The 20,209-nt window shown below is 43.1% G+C and overlaps 1 protein-coding gene across 6 annotated transcripts in view; it reads right to left on the reverse strand.

Moving 5' to 3' along the window:
• Positions 1-20,209, reverse strand: part of MITF (melanocyte inducing transcription factor) — a 101,500-nt gene that overhangs the window by 75,249 nt on the left and 6,042 nt on the right. Inside the window, exon 1 of one of the 6 annotated variants that reach the window (XM_032120484.1) lies at positions 18,498-18,734. The exons of 4 other annotated variants lie outside the window; for them this stretch is intronic. The gene's annotated coding sequence lies outside the window, so the exon portion shown is untranslated. Of the gene's footprint in view, positions 1-9,183; positions 9,248-18,497; positions 18,735-20,209 lie in introns of those variants that run through there. One more of the 6 variants, XM_032120481.1, reaches the window with a different exon arrangement.

Raw genomic sequence — 20,209 nt, forward strand, 5'->3', positions numbered from 1 at the left:
CCAGTCCCTGAGTCACAACCCTATGCATCAAAGATTGATTTCACACCTATCTGGGATGAATGAGCTTTCCTAAACGTTTATGACATGCTTAAGAAAAAAAAAAAAAAAAAGGAAGGGGAAGATATGACTCACCAAGTATTTGCTAATCTATAGCTGATCTTCAGAAATTATTACATTTCTGTCGTGTTTCAGAAACAAACATGCAGATTTCAACACTTATCTCAGACCTACAGCACAGCACTCTAGAGTTAAGGGTTACCACAGCTGCTGGATGGACAAACCACACATAGTAGCCTTTTCCAGGAGACAAAAAAAAATATCAAGGCACACAGATCAGTCAGAAATAAAAGGCTTCCTTAAAATTACATACTCATAGATTCAAGGCTTTTTTCTTGAACTCTGCTGTAATCCCTACTCTCTTCTATTAGTGCAAATGGCAGCACAGACTCAGCAGATTCAAGTTTATTTTATTTCTTTTTAACCACCAAAATTCTTCTCAGGTTTCCAGAAGGACCATGTTGTCTCTTCCCATCCTCGAAGGTATTTGGCAAAAGAAGAGGCAACGCCTGTACCAGAGCTGAACAGATAAACTGTCTCCCTTGGCTGGCTGAATCACCGTCTTAAATTAAGCTCAAGAATATGGAAAATCCCAAGCTTTCCTCTGCCTCCCCATATTCCTACTCCCTGTTTCAAGGGGGAAGTCCTACACAACTTCAGGAATCAGTTTTGCCCCCAGGTACAGACAAGTGAAGTACATGACAGCAGGCTCCAGATTCCTTGGCCCAGCTATGTTTTTTTCTCCCAACAGCTGACCCTAAAGTTACCGTAGGAGATGAATCCACACAGAATCCAACCACACAGGTGGTCTTTATGCAAGGAAAGGGACTGCAACACTTAGAGCCAGACTCAGAGCAGTAGTTCCTTGTTTAGGGAATCCTGCAAATAGCCCAGCACAGATTTTTTGCACCACAAATGTTGAAGCCTGTAAAAGCAGAGCAGAAAGAAATGCCACCTATGGAAAAAGTTTTAAATTGCTGAAAAATCGATTTTTCTATGAAACCAGCAGGGTGGGGAAGGGACAACTCCCAGGGAGGTTGGACCTACCACAGCCAGTAGTGCCAACGAACTGAACTCCGAATTTGGAAGATGAGAATTGACACTACAGACCACACCACCAATCCCAGCAACCTTCACAACAGCTATTATCAAGGTCAATAAAAGAAAGTACAAAACTCAGTTACTAGGGAAGCTTATCCCCTGCTATTCCCAAAGTACAGAGCTGTGTCCACTCTAGCAGATGCTCACTTGCCTCAGAGTTATCCAAGCACATCCAGCTCTGCCTATAGCTCAGCAACAACGCACCAGCAGTGATGTTCACAGGACACAGGCAAAGGGTTCCCTCTCCCAAGCTAAGCCATGCACATTGTTCCACATGCTTTCACAGAAACTCTTTTTTTCCCTTGATCGTCCAAAGATTTAGGACTGTGCTGTCCCACATACAAGAAACAATGCAATCTTAACAACAGAACTTAAGACATGCACAAAAATAGAGATGCAAAACCTCACCACCATTTCTCTAAAATTGTAACTTATTATACATAAGTTACTGGACACCAAAGCAGACAGAAGACAAGTAATTCTGCAGCGTTCACACCTGATGCAGAACCTCCATGTTCCACTGACACCTGTCAGATGTGGTGGGACACAGAATGGACATCATGGCAATCAAGCTGTGTTCCTTAACCTCCACCAAAACAAGGTGGTGTTTTTGTTTGGTGGAGGGTTTTCTTGTTTGTTTTGGTTGGTTGGTTTGGGGTTTTTTTTATACTTTCCCTCATTTTTTCCCCTTTACTTCAGCAGACCCAAAGCCTTTTTGCTAGTTTTGACACTTTCTTTTCCCCAGCCATATTTTTACTGTGTGTGGGCACTTGAATTCTCTTTGATTACAAAAGAATTAAGCACTCGACTACCTTAAAAACCGTGTTTCTTTTCAGTATGTTGTTCCTATTGTATTTCTTTTATGTTCCACTTCAATGGCTACTAACATACCAAGCCCAGGTCTTTGTTTTTTTTAAATGAAGCAGATCTCCTGACAGCACTGGCAACAGAAGCATTGCTTGAACAGAGGAACCAACAGTTGCTCTTAACAGTGTATGGTAATGAACGAGACAATCCCCATTAACCCTGGCTAATAACCACAGTTTCACACCCTACAAAAGTCCTGCTGCTTAGCAAAAGAGGAACAGGCAACCTTCAATTAACTCTTTCTTTCTTGTTTAAATATAGTTTCCTGAGTTTACTGGTGACCAAATCCTTTGCTTAACTCGTGAGAGTTTCATTTTAGTGGGAAAACTCCAAGAATTCTGCTTTCATTCAAATAAAATCTGAAATTGACTTCGGGTTCTCTTATGGGCTGAATGTCACTAGGGAAGAGTCTGCATCTTTTGTCAAGACATTAAATCTTCCTCCCCACCAGGTAAATTCTCACTGGCTAACAGCTGGAAAAGAGCTGGATCACTGACACACACAACAATCCGACAACTGAAAATAAGCAGATTGATCTGTTATTCCCATTCTTGCCAGCAAGTGTTGCTGTTTACCAAGTGAAAGCAAGAATGGGGAAAAAAACCACAAGCAAGAAAAAAGTATTGCTAAATTTTCTTATTGTGTTTGTACCCAAATCTTTCCATGCAGAATTCTGATTCATCAATTGAAACTCAGTGTGGCTTCAGAAGAACGTGCTTTCAATAGCTTCTGAAAGCAGAAAGCTTGCAGACTATTTTCTGAAAAAAAAAAAAAAGAACATGCATATGATCTTCTGCAGTGTTGATAAGCACATAGCAAATGCCCAGGGAGAAAATTTGTGTGGGGAGATAACTGTAGAAACTATTCTTAGTAACAGAGTTCTGCATCTGTTAAACTAACTCTGTTGGCACTGCGCTGAAAATTTATATTCACGAACACGTGTTCCAAATGTTGTGAAAAAGATACTATTTTAAATCCTGGTTTATGTAACCTGAAACATCTCTGAGAGCTCATGGAGGTATTTTCATTGCGTACCAAGGAGGAGCAGAGCCTGGTGGTCCCTAGCACAGGGGGGATTCAAACAAGAGCCACTGGTGTGAGGGCAGCAGAAGCCCTCACGTTAAAATCACCGCAAAAGACAGAGCAAAGCCCCACCACCCACAGAAACAGGTTATACAATCACAGGCCTAAACGTGGATGAAAACTAAAGGCTTTAAAACTGGGGTTTTGCTGTTTGAACCACTGTCACAGCACGGGGAACTCATCTTTAGCAAAACATTTAAGCAAATCCTCGATGTTCAGTATACCATGACATTACAGTCTCTGATCATGCACCAACATAGGATTCCCAGGCAAGCAGTAAAGCCCTTAAGAGGCCTGCAGATGAAAAGAATATAGTGCAAGCCTCGTGCATGAATAAGATGGCAAATTCATCTGAAGACAATGATTAGATCCCCAGTTTTAACAGACAATTTTATTGATCAAATTTCAATACTTGTTTTAGCCATCTTATTTCACGCCGCAAACTACTTTTGGTAGGAGAAAAGTTCATTACAGACTTTTTATTCCCTTCTAGCATCAGCCATTTTTTCAAGTCCTCCCATAGCGTTTTATTTTTGGACACTCTGGGAAGCTGGGGTAGAAGGTTCCTCTCTCCCCAATACGACAGTGCCTCCAAAGGTAGAACAAGCAGAAACCGTGGCAAACTACGCATTTTCAGTAACTCCTTTGTGGTTGTGCCTCTAAGTACCAAACAGAGCTGGACCCCTGGATGTAGCTGTAAATAACTGCTGTCAAATGGAGTAAGACCATTCACCTCTAAACCTCATCAAATGGCTGAGAATGGTCTCTGTGTTTGACAGCACCTGAAGACCACTGTGACACCTTCCTGCAATTTTAAGTGAACATGAGAGACTCAAAGTCTGAAAGATTTTGGAGAAAGAAAGACAGAGAAAAAAAATAAAGCCTGAAAGTTGCAGGGACTCCAGCAAAACTGATTTTTATTCGGTTAAACAGCCAAAAGCAGTATTAGATTGTACCACCCACACCAGACTTGCTCATAACCCCTTCCTCCTGGCTCTCAGGGGCCATATTCTGGTACCCATTTTGAAAAGCAGCCTCCTTCTTTAACCACCTTCTATTAAAATGCTTTTTCATAAAACTGATGGTACAGACAGGCCCTACAGTAGTTGCAGAGAAGGTATTTTTTCCTGCTAAGCCATCCTCATGGCAACAGCCAGAAATACCCTTCAGTAACCCCTACATGTCAACAAGCTCCATTCCAGCCCAGGCTGTTTGGTATAGCAGTTCTTTCACAAGTCTCTGGTGGGACTGTAAATTCTGGCAGTGTCAAATGCATTTCCTTTTATTACAAAACCATTTTGAAGCCATCAGAAAGATTTCTCATTTGTAAACTAGCACTTCTATATTTAGGATGTTACTTGGATTACAGATTTATTTTTTTCTTCCTGACACTGCAGAAATGGAGGAAAATAAAAGGCAGGAACACTAGCAGAGGCGAGCAGGCAACTTTTCAAATACTGGAAAAGGGTTTAAGCTCTTGGAGAAGGGGACTGTTCCTCTGGATTAGAAGGAAAGCCTGATTCCCAGCTTCCAGATGAAACACTGTCCCTGATTTCACCCCCCTGTAAAATGGAAACTCTTCCTCTGGCCAGGCTCACCTGCAGTGTGACTTGTGGTCTGCTGCTGAAAGCAAAGGGTCAAGGTGTTACAGGGATGTGGGGTGAAAAACCAAAGATTCATTGAGTGCCCAGTAAGGAGAAGACCATACACTTCCATAACTCCCTATTTCTTCTCTGTTGAAAGCACAAATGCAACCTACTGAGCCCTCAGCCAAACCAAGGGAAGCAGATCCCCCTCACAAGGCATCTGCTCCCCAGAGACAGCAGCCTTTTAGAAGTACTGGGCTAAGTTGTTTTAACATGTACACTGAACTACATCATGATATGGACTTTGTGAGTCAAATAAAATATGACAAATAGCTGATGAAAGTACAGATTTCAGTTTTTCATCTAAACTAAGACACTGGGAGAAGAAACAAGTCACCTGTACCTGCAAAAATAAATACAGAACACAGCTTGGCAGGAGAGACTGCTAAATAAATTCTAGATCAAACTAACAAACATGACTGACAGCATAATGACTAATACCCCACGTAAAGCAAAACTCTTTCTTATGGACTTGGGAGATTTTGGTGTCTTGGACTGGATTCTCCCAACTCAGATGAGTTTGTTTTCATCAATTCTGGAATAGCTGGCTCAATTACCTTCTCAGAGTTAAGTATATCCAAGATTTTGATTCCTTGACTAAAACCTGCTCTGTAGCTAAAACTAACACCAAGGCCTACCCAAATGGCTTGGTACAAATAAACTGGGGGAGGGCTGCATACATTACTTCCCAGATCTCTGGATAGACTTTTTTGGGGGAGGAGGGCACTGTTCCAATAGTTTCTTAAAATTACGGCAGCAGAACAGAGTGTGAAGCTGGGTGGCAAGGAGCTGCCAACACATCAAGCACTTGCAATGATTCATTAGTCCACACTTTGACGAGTTGTTCCTGGGTTTGAAACAACGAGAGAAAGAAGGAACGAGACATCCAACCTACCAGAGCTCGGCTGAGTGGTTCTCACCAGAACCCAGGTGCTGGAGAATGCACGGGAGAGGCAGTCACATCCTGTCCTGTTCAGCACCCTGTCTCCAGTGGGAAAGGACACAAGCCCAGCTACTCTCTGTGGTCTGTTCCCCTCCAGCATCCACAGTCATTAACTGAGGGATAGAGCAACCCCAGTCCACCTGCCCTCAGTGTCTGGTTTGTCCATTAAACGGCCCAATCTTTTTGAGACTTCCAGTACAGTCTACCTCCACAGCTTCCTGAGCAACCAAATCCACGTGTTAACTACCTGCTTAAGCTTATTACTTTCCCTACAAACCCACATTATTTAATTTCATGTGTTTACTTTTATTTTAATCCAGGTAGCTATCTTGTGAAATGATGGAAAAGTGGTTTGCATCTTGAAGTCATATACATTAACTGGTAGAAAAAAGAATAAACCAAGAGAACAGCCACTGGCAAGGGACCACTTTGATGGTTCAGCATTTGTGTTCAATTATCATCTAACATCTCTGCCTGTGCATTTTCTTTGAATGAAAACATTACCATAATTTCTGATTTATTGAACCCTAATCTGTCTGTTTTTCCTATTAAAGCTTTTTCCAGGTTTCCATCCTCCCTTTCCCCACAGAAAGGGTCTTTGAAAAGTTTTTATCAAATGTAATTTAGCCTGCTTCAGCTATTTCCAGATGGCCTGCAGTGTGTTGAAGTTACACACTCATGATTTTCCAATGGAGAAGAAATAAATGGAAGTAAGACAGGATTTCCAAAGCAAGAACCTCGCAAGTACCTCAGGAATTACAATACTTCATTTCTTCTAATAAAATCACACTGAATTGGATTCAGTTCACAGAGATACCAAACACTCCCAATGACTTCACCGTTGTCTCCAACCCAAACAGCTTTTTCATGGAAAGAGGGCCGCGGCACATGCAGGTATTCAGACTGTTGGCACATCTTACTGGAATCTCTTGCCTGAAAATCCAGCCATTAACATATGGAAGAATTGGAACAAGTGCTTCTATTTTTATCATACACCATCTTTTCTGAGTTATAATGTTCTCTGCATTAAAGGTATTTGGCAAAAGACAAAAAAAAGACAAAAAATTGTGAATTGAGATCAAGAATTACAGCACAGAGCTTAGCATGGCCATCAGTATGATGGCACTGTTTTCTCTGTAGAATCCTCATTCAAGTTTTGTGCTGCACAGTACAAATACTCCCGCAAAAGGAGCTCCTGAATAGCATTATCAGGCAGCTCTTATAGGAGGACAGCCTGGAAGATCAGGAGACAAATGTGTCTCCACATTCCTGTCTTATACCACAAGCATCAGTAAAGCAAATATTCTGCTTTCGTTACAACAGGTTTTGTCACTTCACCACAGGCATTACTTCCTTGCCATGTCACATCTTACCTGAGACCCTACACCTGTCCAAGGCCCTGCTGCCATGAATCTCTGGGCCATACTGAGCCACCACAAATACCCAAGGGGACAGGGCTGGGATCCAGAGCCACAGTTTTCTGATGCTCGAGAAGGAAAGCTGGATGATGGTCACCAACAATGCCACATTTCTCCCAACAACTTTCCAGCACTGCTCAGTGCTTTACCCCACTTGCAAAGGAAGATCCTCAGAGGAACCTCCAGGTGTACCTGCCCCGACCAAGTCCATCCAGAGCTCGCTCCTGGGCAGGACAAGGAGCAGGGTTCTGCCAACAGCAAGGCAGTGGGTGTGCTAGGACTCCATCCCATCATGCTGACAGCTCTGCCTCATTGTTTCCCCCTGCAGCCATCTGCTTCTCGTGTCTTATTCTCAGATGGCTGAGCTGCTGTGAAGCAGCCCACCACCTCCCCTCATGCTCACACAGCACCTACCAGCAGCACGGGACGCTATGTCCCGAGCAGGGACCTGAAGTGTTACAGTAGAATAAGTCATAACACATAGAAAAAAAGCTTTTTACAGAAGATGGTGTTGTTGGAGCTTCCCAGATATACTGCTGACAAAATAATGTCACGTTTCATCACCATTTCCCTGATGTGTGTCAACAACAGGGGAGCCCTCTTCAACCAGTACAGCTGAAAGCAGCCTGTATCAAAGTTGTAGGTCTATATTCAAAGCTGCTGAGGAGAAACAAGGTTTATATTCTGATTAATTGTTCAGGACAAAAATATGAGCTCTGACATAATGTAATAGCTATTTTGGCACAACTTTTGAGGAGCATGAGTAAGCAGCCTCTCCTAATTGATGTGCAGATCCTGGAGTGGGTAGTAACTGCATAATAGCTTCATGTTGTCTTCTGAAAGTTAACACAGATGTGAACCCTGTCAAACTAGTCCACAGTTACCAGCAGCAGCTACTCACTGGAAGAACTTAACCCCATTTCATCCTTTATCTACGTTTTCTGTCTTCCATGGAAAATGGATTAACACAGGATGACTTGGCCATCACAGCCTCAGTCAACACAAACGGTTCCAGGCCTCAGTGGTGGCAGGAGGACTCCAGCAGTCCCTCAGAATCTCTTGGCTAAAGACATTACCATCCAGCAGCGGAGCAGACAGAGCAGCCACATGTGCTGTTAGACAACAGCCAACCTGTTCTAAGACAGTTTAGCTTAGTCTGTAGTCAGAGGGGTTAGTGTTCACCTGCATTACATGGTATTTGCTGTGAACCAGGACTTTGCACACAGATAACTCTTGCTGTAGAGCTGACAGCAGTAAATTATTACACAGAATTAACTAAACTATGCTTGAGCTGTAAGATGATTAGCTCAGTGAGCCTGTATTTTTGGGTCATGGTTCCTATGGAGTAAGCATAAAGCTGAAGAAGAGAGCCCTGGCAGGTTAACAGACCACAGGCATATGCTTCTCCTTCATGTCAAAAATTTCAAGAATCAGTCACAAAGTCCTCAAACTGCACTCATTGGTAAAGGTGTCACTGGCTGTAAGCATGGTACTTGTCACACTTTCTGCTGGAATGCTGGTTTTAAGACAGTGAAGTTCAACTGCACACAAAGAAACAACCACAGGCCAGCAACCGTGCAACTCACACATGACTTCTACCATGTTTTTATAAGGTCAGCAGCATGATTTTAAGTTCCATCCAACCCAGCATAACTGCAAGCTGCCACAGCAGGAGGAGTCTGGCCCACAGTCTGCTTCTCAATCCTCCCGAGTTGGGTCTTGTAACTGTGTGGCTGTAGCACAAGTCGGTTCTGTCAGCAGATGGAAAACTTTTTATTTTGAGCATGTGTGGTCCTTTCCCATTGAATCAGCAAGATAAACCAACTCTACTTACAGCTGTTTAAGAGCCCAGATCCTTCTCAGCACTGGGCACAGCCATACCTTGCAGACATCAGGTGTAGCACAAAACCACACCCACGTAGTGCAGAGTCCTTCTGACACTCGTGAGGTGAACTTTTACCCCATGTTACTGCCTTGGAAATCAAGCAGCTAAGTAAGTGATAAGAAGCTATTTTTTACCTTAAATCACTCAAATGATAACAAAGAAGAAGCCTCTGATTTCACATACCTAAGTTAGAGAGGTGGTGACTGGAAAAACGCTGAGCCTTCTGCATCTTCGCCTTCAACATTTTCTGAAGTAGACAATGACAAATAATTGGTAAAAGTGCACTTTAAAGTGAGAACACACATTACAGGGCAAAAGAGTAAGACAGCATTGCTCTGCAAATGTTCATGTTCTAAACTGGAGTTGTTACACAGCATCTGGTTCACAGTCCAAAAAAAGATGTGTAATCAGCATTTTGTGCATGCAGTGTCCAGTATAAAAAGAGAAGGCTGTCCCTTATCCCTGCAGTCACCCAAAACTCCTGGGCAGCAGAAACTGGTGCAGTTTTCCAGGCTGTTTGAGAACCTGTACCTTATATCTAAAGGCAAGTCAGCCTGTATGAACTGGTGTGATGCCAGCAGCCCAGTCCTGAAAAGCACAGGACTTACCAGCTGGCACATACCCCACACATACACGCAATAAACTGACACTTTCTGAGGAAAATTAAACCCATCTGTATGCAGTGCCGGGAGTAGTTAAACAGTCCCCTTGCCAGAGGAGCTGGGGACTTGACTTTATAACACTAATGGCTATGGTAGGATGTAAAATACAGGCACAGCAGCATGAAGAGCTCTACTAACTAAATCACAAAGACCAGGCCAATTTTTGTGAAGCAACTCTGCTGCCTGCAGGTGTAATTCTCCTTCATGTACCACCTTCTGTGCCTCTCTCCAACAATAAACTCTGCAGAATATGCTGGAGTTGGAACAGAAAACTTCCATTAGAACAGAAAAGGGCATCTTCATCTTTATACACCCCTCCCAGCCCCTGCACATGCCTCGCACCTTTTGGTAGTTGTACAGTCACAGCCATCCCACGTCCAGACTTCAGAAAAAGCTGTACAATAAACCTCAGTGCAACAAAAACTCAGTGTGCAACATGACAAATACCAGCTCCATTACTAACTCCCAATTTAATTCAGAACATCCCTTAACCTTGCAAGTGCAGAGGCAAGACTGTGCCTTTAACACACTTCTCATTAAGAACGCAGCTTCTAGCACAGCTCTCTGTAAACTGCATATAATCAAATTTCTGCACTACCCTGTTTCAGTTTCTCATTACTGCATATCTTTCATGTTTTAATTCACATGACATTAGATTTGCTGCACTAAATGAGCACCTTCTGAACTCCAGAATAAAATGGAGGTTAATTACTAAACCAGATTTTTAAGTGAGAGTAAAACTCTATTAATGCCTAAAGCAATGCTAAACTTGACAACTTAATTGAAGTTAAGCATTGCACAGTTAAACTGCCCCAACAGCTTTATTCAAGCTGCAGCCCACACATTAAGACCTCCCAGGATCCCACGTTTTACCCAGATGACAGAGGACAGGACTCCTCCTGCTCCAGAATCTTGCATTTGCAGTGAGCCACTCAACAGGCATTTTGTGATGGCCTTGTAAGCAGATATCCAGACCTCTCCCCCACCTGCTTCTCACCTGCCTAGTCCACACCACTGAGCCTCGGGATAAACGTGGGGAGACAAACAAAAGCAATGGGTAAAAAGAGCTCCCACTTCATGAATTACAGGTAGAGGCAAAAACTGCTATCAAGATCTGCCAACATTCATCACTCACATGGTGTTAATTCTGTCACCAAAGCACCAAACAGCTAACTATGCCATAGGCACCTGGAGAGAGCAGCCATTGCTGTTCACTGTTAACCATCCACAGCCACTCTAATTTACACAAGAAAAGCCCCAAAGGACTGCCTAAATGCTAATATCATCCTCATCTAAAATCATGAAGTAAGAAGGACCACTAAGTCCACTGGGTCTCAGGTTCCTTTGGAGCTTCTAGAAGGCATTAAGAAATCTAATCTCTTCCCCAAAAAATGCTGCTTTGGGAAATCACCCTTAACTTTCTGCTTATTTCTCAACAGTTATTGGAAATGCAAAAGGAACAAAGTCTGGAACAGTAAACATGGCTTATTTTCTATACTTGGTGTTTTGTTGTTGCCAGTCAACTCCAATTATCCAAACATGTCAGAGCTTGAGAATACAGAGAAATTAAGGCAGCCTCAGAAAACAAACTGGAGACTGTACATGGTCACCTCGATGGCTGACACCAAGTAAATCAAGTAAGACTGCTATGGCAGGGCATAGCACTGTACTCTTGCTTGTTATTGACAGTACCCTTAAAGATTTTTATTTAATTGCTACACTTCATTTTACCCTGGAAGACAGCTCTGAAAGAAACTTTTCCAGTAACTCCAACAAAATTATCATGCTACAGAACGCAGTCTTTAAAATCTCCAGTTTGTTGGCCCTTGAAGCTGCCAAAAACAATCTGCACAAAACTGAAGTGCACTCCTAGACAGTCAAGACAAGATCAGCCCCAACTGAAGATTAGATGCTCAATTCCATGTCATATTTGTTTAATATAGCTTGGCCAAAGTGCACTGTGTGCTGTCCTGATGAACAGAAACAGCTACAGGTTACAGAAAGCCACTTTGTGCACACCAAGGAACCGATTCTAGAATTATCCCAGAGCAAGAAATGGCCAAAGTTCATGTTTACTATTTTAGAAGTAATTTCAACTTCAGTGTGTGAATTCATAGCAGACAAGTTAGAGCTGGTGCATCAAAGAACAGGAATATTTTAGTCAACAGCCTGGTGGAATTATTAGACATGTTAAACAGCCCAGATAACATCGCAAGTGATGAGCATCTGTCAAATGCTCTGCACAAACAACACCAAGGCACAGTTCTGCAGCACTGGACACAACCTCTGCTCTGAAGCTGAAGTGCTTATTAAATGCAAGGGTTATGCTGTAGGGTGCTTTGCATCCATCCACAACGGGCAATGGCAGAGTGAAAAACTAATCTGTGTCACACAGGACTGAATCAAAATGAGGAAGAAAACTTGGTGGCCCTTGAGTCACAACTGAAAAGGATGCAGAAGTTTTGCCCACCAGGTCTTTAGCTTGACCTGTAACAGTCCATTGTTTTTAGGGCAAAACCCAATAGTGCAGTCCCTTGTTTTACTTCAAAAAGCAAAGCTGAGGGAGTGCAGCTTGGGGAGGAGACGTGCAGCCTCCTGCACAGTCCGTCCTGTGTGCACTGTGACACAGGAGTCAGGAAACAGTTTATGTCTAACTCAAAAAATAACCCAAAACACAAAAAAAAGCCCCACACCTTTTTCCACTGTGAGGATCATCAATACTGGAAGAGGTCATCCAGAGAAGCTGTGAAGCCTCTGTCTTTGGAGATACTCAAAACCCAGCATGACATGGCTCTGAGCAATGGAGCTGGACAAGATGATCTGCAGAGGTGTCACCTCAGTGACACTGTGAGTCTGTACAGCCATTGGGAAAAGCTTCAGACTGTTGGAAATAACTGTATTCCAAACTTTCAGATCCTGTCCATGTGACACCCAGCTTCAGACTTGACAACACTGAGGTTGGCTTTGAGAACAACCCAGTTTTGGATCCAGAAAGCTGTGGTCATATCCAGCTCCTTTTCCAGGGAAGCCACACAAGCACTCACTGTCACAGTAGGCAAATACACATGTGGGGGGCTGAAGGAACTGTTCTGTCTGATATAAGCATGTGCAGCTCTAAATACTCATCTCAAAAACTATCATCAGGACATCAGAAACTAAATGGGCAGTTAAATCTTTTGGGGGAAAAAAAGAAAAAAATAAAAACCAGTTGATAGTGCTCATCCTCTACTAAACAGACTATACCATAATTCAGTTAATTCTGCATCTCATGTTGAAAAGATTATGAATTTATTTTTTTCTAGTGGGATTTTTTACTTTTCTAAGTAGTATTTCAATGAAAGTGGAACATATTAAAATCACAGTGTCAGGCTCAAAAGTACATCAGATTTAGGATTTTGCCATATGCTGAACACTGTTCTCCCAATCCAACAACACAGATTTCAGCTCAAACCATGAGCTGAAACTGAAGCACAAATAGTCCTGAGCAGCACAGCTCACACACTTAAGGTTTGGTGGATCACTCCTGTGTTTGCTACAGGCCTGGGTCTGCAACAAGATGAAATCTACGAGTACAAAACCAATTGAATTATTTAGGATTCTGAAATAAAGACTACGCAGAAGTGTTGCACTGAACAAAGGCCTGATTAAGGCAGATCTTTAAACATATGCTTAACTTCAGCTGGCATTTAAGCCTGATTTCTTTCAAAGAAGCCTCATCCTGAACACTGGATGCTTTCTTAGCTTGCAGCTCCAACTACGCCAAGGATTTAAAGTACATTTAGGGGGGAGCACAGTCCATGCAGGCATTTGCTCAGGAATAATGCTTTTGGGAGACACTATACATCATTTTAATATTTCAATTACTTCTACAACCTCAAACAAGACCAAATTGTTTCTAAAATTCCAGCACATAGACACCTCCCTGAATTTTAACTCAAATTCTCATCTTCTTCTAACAAGATGCCAGGAAACAGAAAAGAGCCTGTTCCCAAAAACTTTGATAAAATTCAGTTAAATTATCCAGATGGTTTTCATTCCACAGAAAATACTAAACCAGCAGTCTGCAGAGCATAGCATTTTCTAAATACACAAAATAAGGAGAAAACAATGCACAAACGGAAAGTGCAAATGCTGAGGCCATTATATTTTTGTTCCAGCAGAAATGCAGCACAATCAATACAATCTTGCAGTTCTAGAGGACCCATCTTTCTGCTGCCAGGGGTGCTCTGCAGCTGTAAGCACCACCAAATAAACTGCATGCAGCTCAACCACCTAATTTTTCCTGTGCTACATGCAGAAAGGAGGAACTGCATTCCCACCCACTTAACCTCCAAAACCCAGCATTCCTTACAGCACGAGAAGCCAAAGAGCACCTGCTGAACAACCTGTGTACTTTGAATGACTCTGCAAGCAGCCAAATTTAGCAAATTTGCTATTTCCTCCAAAGCACAGCCTGATTCTGTGGCTCTTAAATACAGGGAAAACTGTCTTAGATTAAATAGTGATTACAGATTTAGAATTTCAAGAGCTGTGAAAGTCCTTGCCACAGAAAATAAACCCACTGAGAAGAGATGAGGACAGATACTGCAATTTTCTGTGCTGTGCTATTTAATAAATCTCAATGCAAAGGAATTAAATTACAGATGGGGAAACAAGCATCTATATAATTATATGACAACACCTGGAATCATTCAAATCCACCACCCGCAGAATCAGAAAACTGATCAGCAAGAGATGAGCCATGAAAAAAAATCTCTCTGCAGTTACAGATGGATATTCATCCCTTTTACCTGGCATCTCACTAAAATGTTTCATAGCAACAGAGCAGGAGTTATCCCACAACAGGGGACAGGACTGGTTATCACACAAAGCAGCACCATCCTGCACAGTACATCCCAAAAATGAGAGGAGAAAACAGGCCAGTGAGCGAACTCAGTACTTAAACTGAGTTTCTTAAACAGTAAGAAATCCCTGAAGGATTTCTTCTTTAGATCATTAGTATGTTTTCTCGTGCAGTGCTGCTGGTTGTCCTCATCACCCAGCCAGGAAGGCACAGACAAGAGCATCCCCAGCCCTGCTGAGCACTGCAGCACAGTGATGGCACAGTGATGCTCTCGCAGTCCTTGGGGACAGCAGGACCCTTCAGCTCCCCTGAGCCTCCATCTCTGTGCCTTCCTAAAACAGCTCTTCAGGCTACCCAGGGAAAGCTCTGAGGATGGAAATGGTGGGATCACCAGCTGATAAAGCCACCATCAGGTGCCCCAGGTGGAAGCTCACTGCAAGAGCCACCTTTTCTCAGTGGCCTTCTTTTCACGGACCCAGCACAACTCTCAGCACAGCAGAGAGCATTCAGGAACACAGGATCACTGGACCTGTTCCTGTGCAGGTCTATTTATAGTCTCAAGTGGTGCTGCAAGGCAAAATGCCAAATGGTCCCCAGTTTCAAAGAGCAAGTCCCTGAAGTGCTCCACCTGAGAACCAAGAACACGTGCCCCAGACTGGGGCAAGAGACCACTGCAGGCACAGTGACTCGTGCCTGCAGTGGCAGGGAAACTTTGCCTTATGGACATCTTTGCACCCCAGCACAACTCTTACAAGCACCTTCATTAGAAAGGCTAAGTGAGGGATAATTATGACTCCTCCACAAAGGAGGACTGCTTTGGAAAGACAGCAGTTACTGCCTGCTCAGAGGGATCTCTCCCAGAAAGCAGGAGGCTGCCATAAAGGTAGGGTGGCCAATTCCTTGGGAAATACCAAAAAAAGCTGCAAGGAAGACCCTCCCCAGCTCTGAAACTGCCCAGCAGCAACACCAGGCTGCTTCCAGCCAATGCTGGTTTTGTTGCAGGGGCAGCTCCAGCACCTCTGAGAGCCTCGTAACAGGCAGATCCACTTCACACTCTTCTACGTTCCTTGACACACTTGAAAAACACAAAGTCCTTGCTGGCCCACAGCATCTTCAGGGCTAACAGCCCCTACAGCACAGCTTTGTACAGTATCAAAAGTTGCATTAGCTGGGAACCAAATTATCACTTGCAGAGCAGTTTTGCAATTAGATTGAAACTGTAAATTGTGCAACAAGCTAAATTAAAAACAAGTTTGTGATACAGACATAATCTTAGTTCAACTCCTCTTACTCACCTTACTCCTTTTTAACTCGTTTCTACACAGATTCAAGCTCCTTTTGCTGGACCACAAATGACTTTGCATTCCTAAAAAATTAAGCACTCCTAAGAACTAACGTATGTTTGTCGTCACTCTTAATATCCACCTTTGCCTGAAGCTTCTTCACCAACACTCACCACTCTGAGAGGCCTTTTGGGCATCAGAGTCCATACCACCCTTCAACTTCCTTGCCTTCCTGCAACATTTCAGGACTCCTTCCCTTCATTCAACTCTCTCTGCCCCAAATATCACCACTCTTACTTTGAGCAGGTCCCCATATTTCATGCTGTGACCTCAATTACAGAGGTTTGGACAACTACCTTTCAGATGGGGCTGAAAACCATCTAATTTCTGAGCACATCTTACTTGCTTCCTGGTAGAGCTGTTCCACTTCATACAAGTAACTATTTTCTGGAGCAAAGTGAGAACCATCCCATGCAAATACTCTTTCCCTTGTGTTACACCAAGTCACTCCTGCCCCTACCAGGTTCAAACAACACTATATAAAGGCAAAACTGAGTAGCTTCTGCAAAAAAAGACCCCGGTTTATTGGTTTGGGCACTCCCAAGGACAGTGGGCACTTTCAATCCTATGTCTTGAGTCATAGTGAGGACTGGAACTCAAAACTTCTATGTGCTGAGTGGATAAAGCTGGGGCAGGGGGATGTCATCCTACCTGCTCTTCCTCATTTCTCTAAGAGCACACCTGCCTTGGGCACGTCACTCTGAGGAAGGTTTAGCAACAGCTCCCCTGGACCTGACACCCAAATCTTTGAGGGACAGCATTCAGCACCACCAGCAGCCTCTTGCAGCCTTCCCTGGCCGACTTGGGCATTCCCAAACTCCACAGGCCAGTGTTCACCAGCCTGCTTTGAAGCCACCCCGAGGTTCTTTAAGGAACCCAGACACCCACCTCATGGGTTTTTTTTAAATTCCACTAGGCAACAGAACACATAAAAATGAGATGACGCAAGGCTAACCCAAAGCTCCCCTAATGAACATAGCCCCAAGTGTCCAACAGGATGTGACAGGTGGAGGGGCAGGCGAGCCCAGCCGAGGATGAGGTCACGAAATGAGCAGTTTGCACAGTACACTACTAATCTTAAATTCCAAACTCATTATGCACAAGCCTAACAAACAAAGGAGCAGCTTAGCAGATTTACAATGTACCTTCTTTGAGGGTGGAATAATTATTTACCTGATAGCAACCTTCGTGATACAACAGCAATAAATAAATAAATAAATAAATAATCCCAGCAACTCTTGTGAACCGTGGCTTCACTAGACAGACTGACAGCTGGAACGTGCCTTTAGCTAGCTGAGCTCAGGCAGAGTTGTAAATATTTGCAACAAATAAAATAAAGCTTGCTAGACTGAGCAGAAACCCAAACATAGTAGTTAATAGCATCCAGGGAGACACTGCAAGAGACCCACACCCCCCTCAACTCCTTCCAGCTTCCAATGAACAGGGTTTTTTTCTCTTTGCTTTTCTCTAAGATCATTCCTTCCTGCACATACACACATGTCAATACCATTCTGATTTCATTCTCTCAGATTGCAACTGTTATTTATCCAGGCTGAAGTTAATAAACATTACAGAAAAGGTTTGTATTCCTAATTCAGCTTTACAGCAGCATATTACCATGCAGTGACACATCCAGAAAAAGCATTTCCAAAGTCATACTTCATACAGGATCTCTCCTTTATTTAGATAAAAACCCAAAGAATCCTGAAAGGAAATAGTACATGTGCACAAAACATGCTCAGCTAGGCTCTCCCACTCAGATCTCTCAATGATCCTTTTCCACTTCTATGGCATTATTCCGACCTCCCAGTTTGAAGCGCCAGAACCACATGTTCCCCTTGCCCATATTCCCAATTTCTCACCATCTGACAGTTTCCAAAGTCTGCTCCCAACTTCTCACCCTGAAACAGTATCTCCGGCCCAAGTTTTTTAGCTGGCTGCTTCTCCTCCAGAAAGGATCACAGTAGGTCCTGTTTTCTTCATGCATTTATATGTCACAACAGGATGGCTGGCAGCAAGATTAGTAGCAAGCATTGATTGCTCCTGTCTCCATCCTACAAAGTATCCTTCACCTAGGACATTCCAGTTGTTTCCACATCTTGTTACTTTTCTCCGACCTCCAGACCCCAATGCCCTTGCCCTACTTGTTTCCCCCATTCCTGCAGCAGCTTGTGTTGTCACATATTTGCAAAGAAAAGAGACAGCATCTCAGAATTTGGGTTACAGGCAAGCTTTAACAATATACTATGTTATCATCGTGCTGCTTTAAACACATTAAAACTGGCAAGCTTCCAGCACCTAAGTATCTTAGAGATTATCAACATCTTTCCAGGAACCCAAAATAACAATATTCACCCGGATTTTCTCAGAATTCACCCCAAATAAATTATTTAATGTGACAGTACGCCAAACCAGGCACTTAATCCTTGCACAGAGACAACGATTGCCTTTGCAGGTTTGAACAGACACAAACGTCCTTCCAACTCTCCAGAACTTCAGTGCTCTCTTCACAAGCAGCCTCACAGGGTGGTCTCAGAAGACCAGACCCCCAACACGCTCCCCCTGGCCACACCAGCCCAAACAGCAGGTTCAGGTGGGTTTATGCCCATTTTGTGCCAGAAGAGCAGCACAAAGGAAGGTGCAACATACCTGTGAATCTAGATCAGTGTTTTTTGGGGAGCAGTTAAGGAGGATGAATCCAGGTCTTCCCAGAGGTGGCAGCTGCACCATCATCTCCAGTGCAACTCTTTCCCTGAGCTGTAATATCCCTATGAAATACCACCTGCAGGACTGGGCTCCAGCCACCTGACACTGCACCTGAGGTGCTCTAGAGTAAAACAGTCTGCAAAATAGGCACTTGCTTGTTCTTGATGCTCATTTCTGCAAGGAACACAGAATTCATAAACTCCACATCTGCAAATGTATGTCTGCCTGCACTGTAAAGGAATAATCTTCATGGGAACTGATTTAAAAAAAAACTTGTTTACGGTTAGAGGCTGCTAATTACAACATTAAAATACTAGCCCGAACCCCACATTACACTTGCATTCTGTTTTACATAGCAGTATACGTAACAATCATCACAGCAAGCTGCTCTGTTGGCTCATGCTGGAAGAAATAATTATATATCACAGCAACACAATTTTGCCCTTCAACCTGCCAGTCCAGTCCATGCAGCAGCTGTGAGCAGCAGGTCAGGGTGGGGGGAGCCTACAGAGTGTTTCTACATAATCACTTACCACTGAAGAAAAAAAAGCTAAAAACCATCAGCCCCTGGTTTGCATGCTTGGCAGAAAGCTGCTAACACAAACATAACAGCAGCCCTTGCAGCAGGGATGTTACCAGAAAAAATGAGCTCGATCCAAAGGCATTATTGGTGTTGAAGTACTAGCTGGAAGTTGTAGTGCCAGCCTTCCTTAGTAACTGTCACCATTCTTGTGCTTGTACCAGTGATACCAACACTGTCCTGTTTCACCTGGACACTACTGTGACCTCTCTGAAACATATTCTCACATGAAGCCCACAGACAACAGTGACTAAGGCCTATGCAAGTCCCAAGCTGAATTTCTGGGCAAAGATACTGAGACAGAGCCTTTCAAAAGGCACCCCAAAACTGTCAGTGCCCACCCACAGCAAACAGAGCCTTAGGGTGCCTAACACTGAAAACTACACTTAACTTCTGCCTCAGATGGGCCAGAGAACAGGCTGACCTCTCCCAAGACTTTGGTTCCAGTGAATCAGAGTATTTCAATCTTGACACTCAAAGCAGCATCAGGTTTTTTACAGCTGTTGTGGATAAAGCAGTGGCATTGTTATATTATGAATATGCAATAAAATCAGTTTTCCTGTGCTGTTTTTTTCCCCAGTATGAAGTGTAAAAACTACACATAAGCCACTAGTTGTGCTGTTACTGTTTAACTAGAGATTATTAAAAATAAATCATCACAGTTCTCGTATAATGTGATAGTGATGCAACAGTTAACTGTCCAGCAAAATCTGCCATGCCAGGCTGCTTAATCATGTTGTCTTTGTTACAGCAAAAAATTATATTAAAAGACACTGAATTTTTCCAAACAAAAACATTACAGCCTGTGTATTTCAAAAACTTTTTGATTCCAAAATAGAACGAGACAGACAATAATGGCCAAGAGCCTGACCAGCTTAATGGAAGTTGGACTCTCATTTTGTTCCCAGCACTGAAACAGCAGATTGTTCACAAAAGACAATTAAAAGCCAACAATTTCAATTTTTTTAGCAGAAAAGTAAACAGAAAATTACTCCTTCTGTTTCATTTTCAAAGTCTTAAAGCATGTTGCTTTGAAAAGCAAACATAGAAACACGAGGGCATCATTAAAGTGTCA

This window comes from Corvus moneduloides, chromosome 11, assembly GCF_009650955.1.
Source record: "Corvus moneduloides isolate bCorMon1 chromosome 11, bCorMon1.pri, whole genome shotgun sequence".
NCBI classification, from domain to species: Eukaryota; Metazoa; Chordata; class Aves; order Passeriformes; family Corvidae; genus Corvus; species Corvus moneduloides.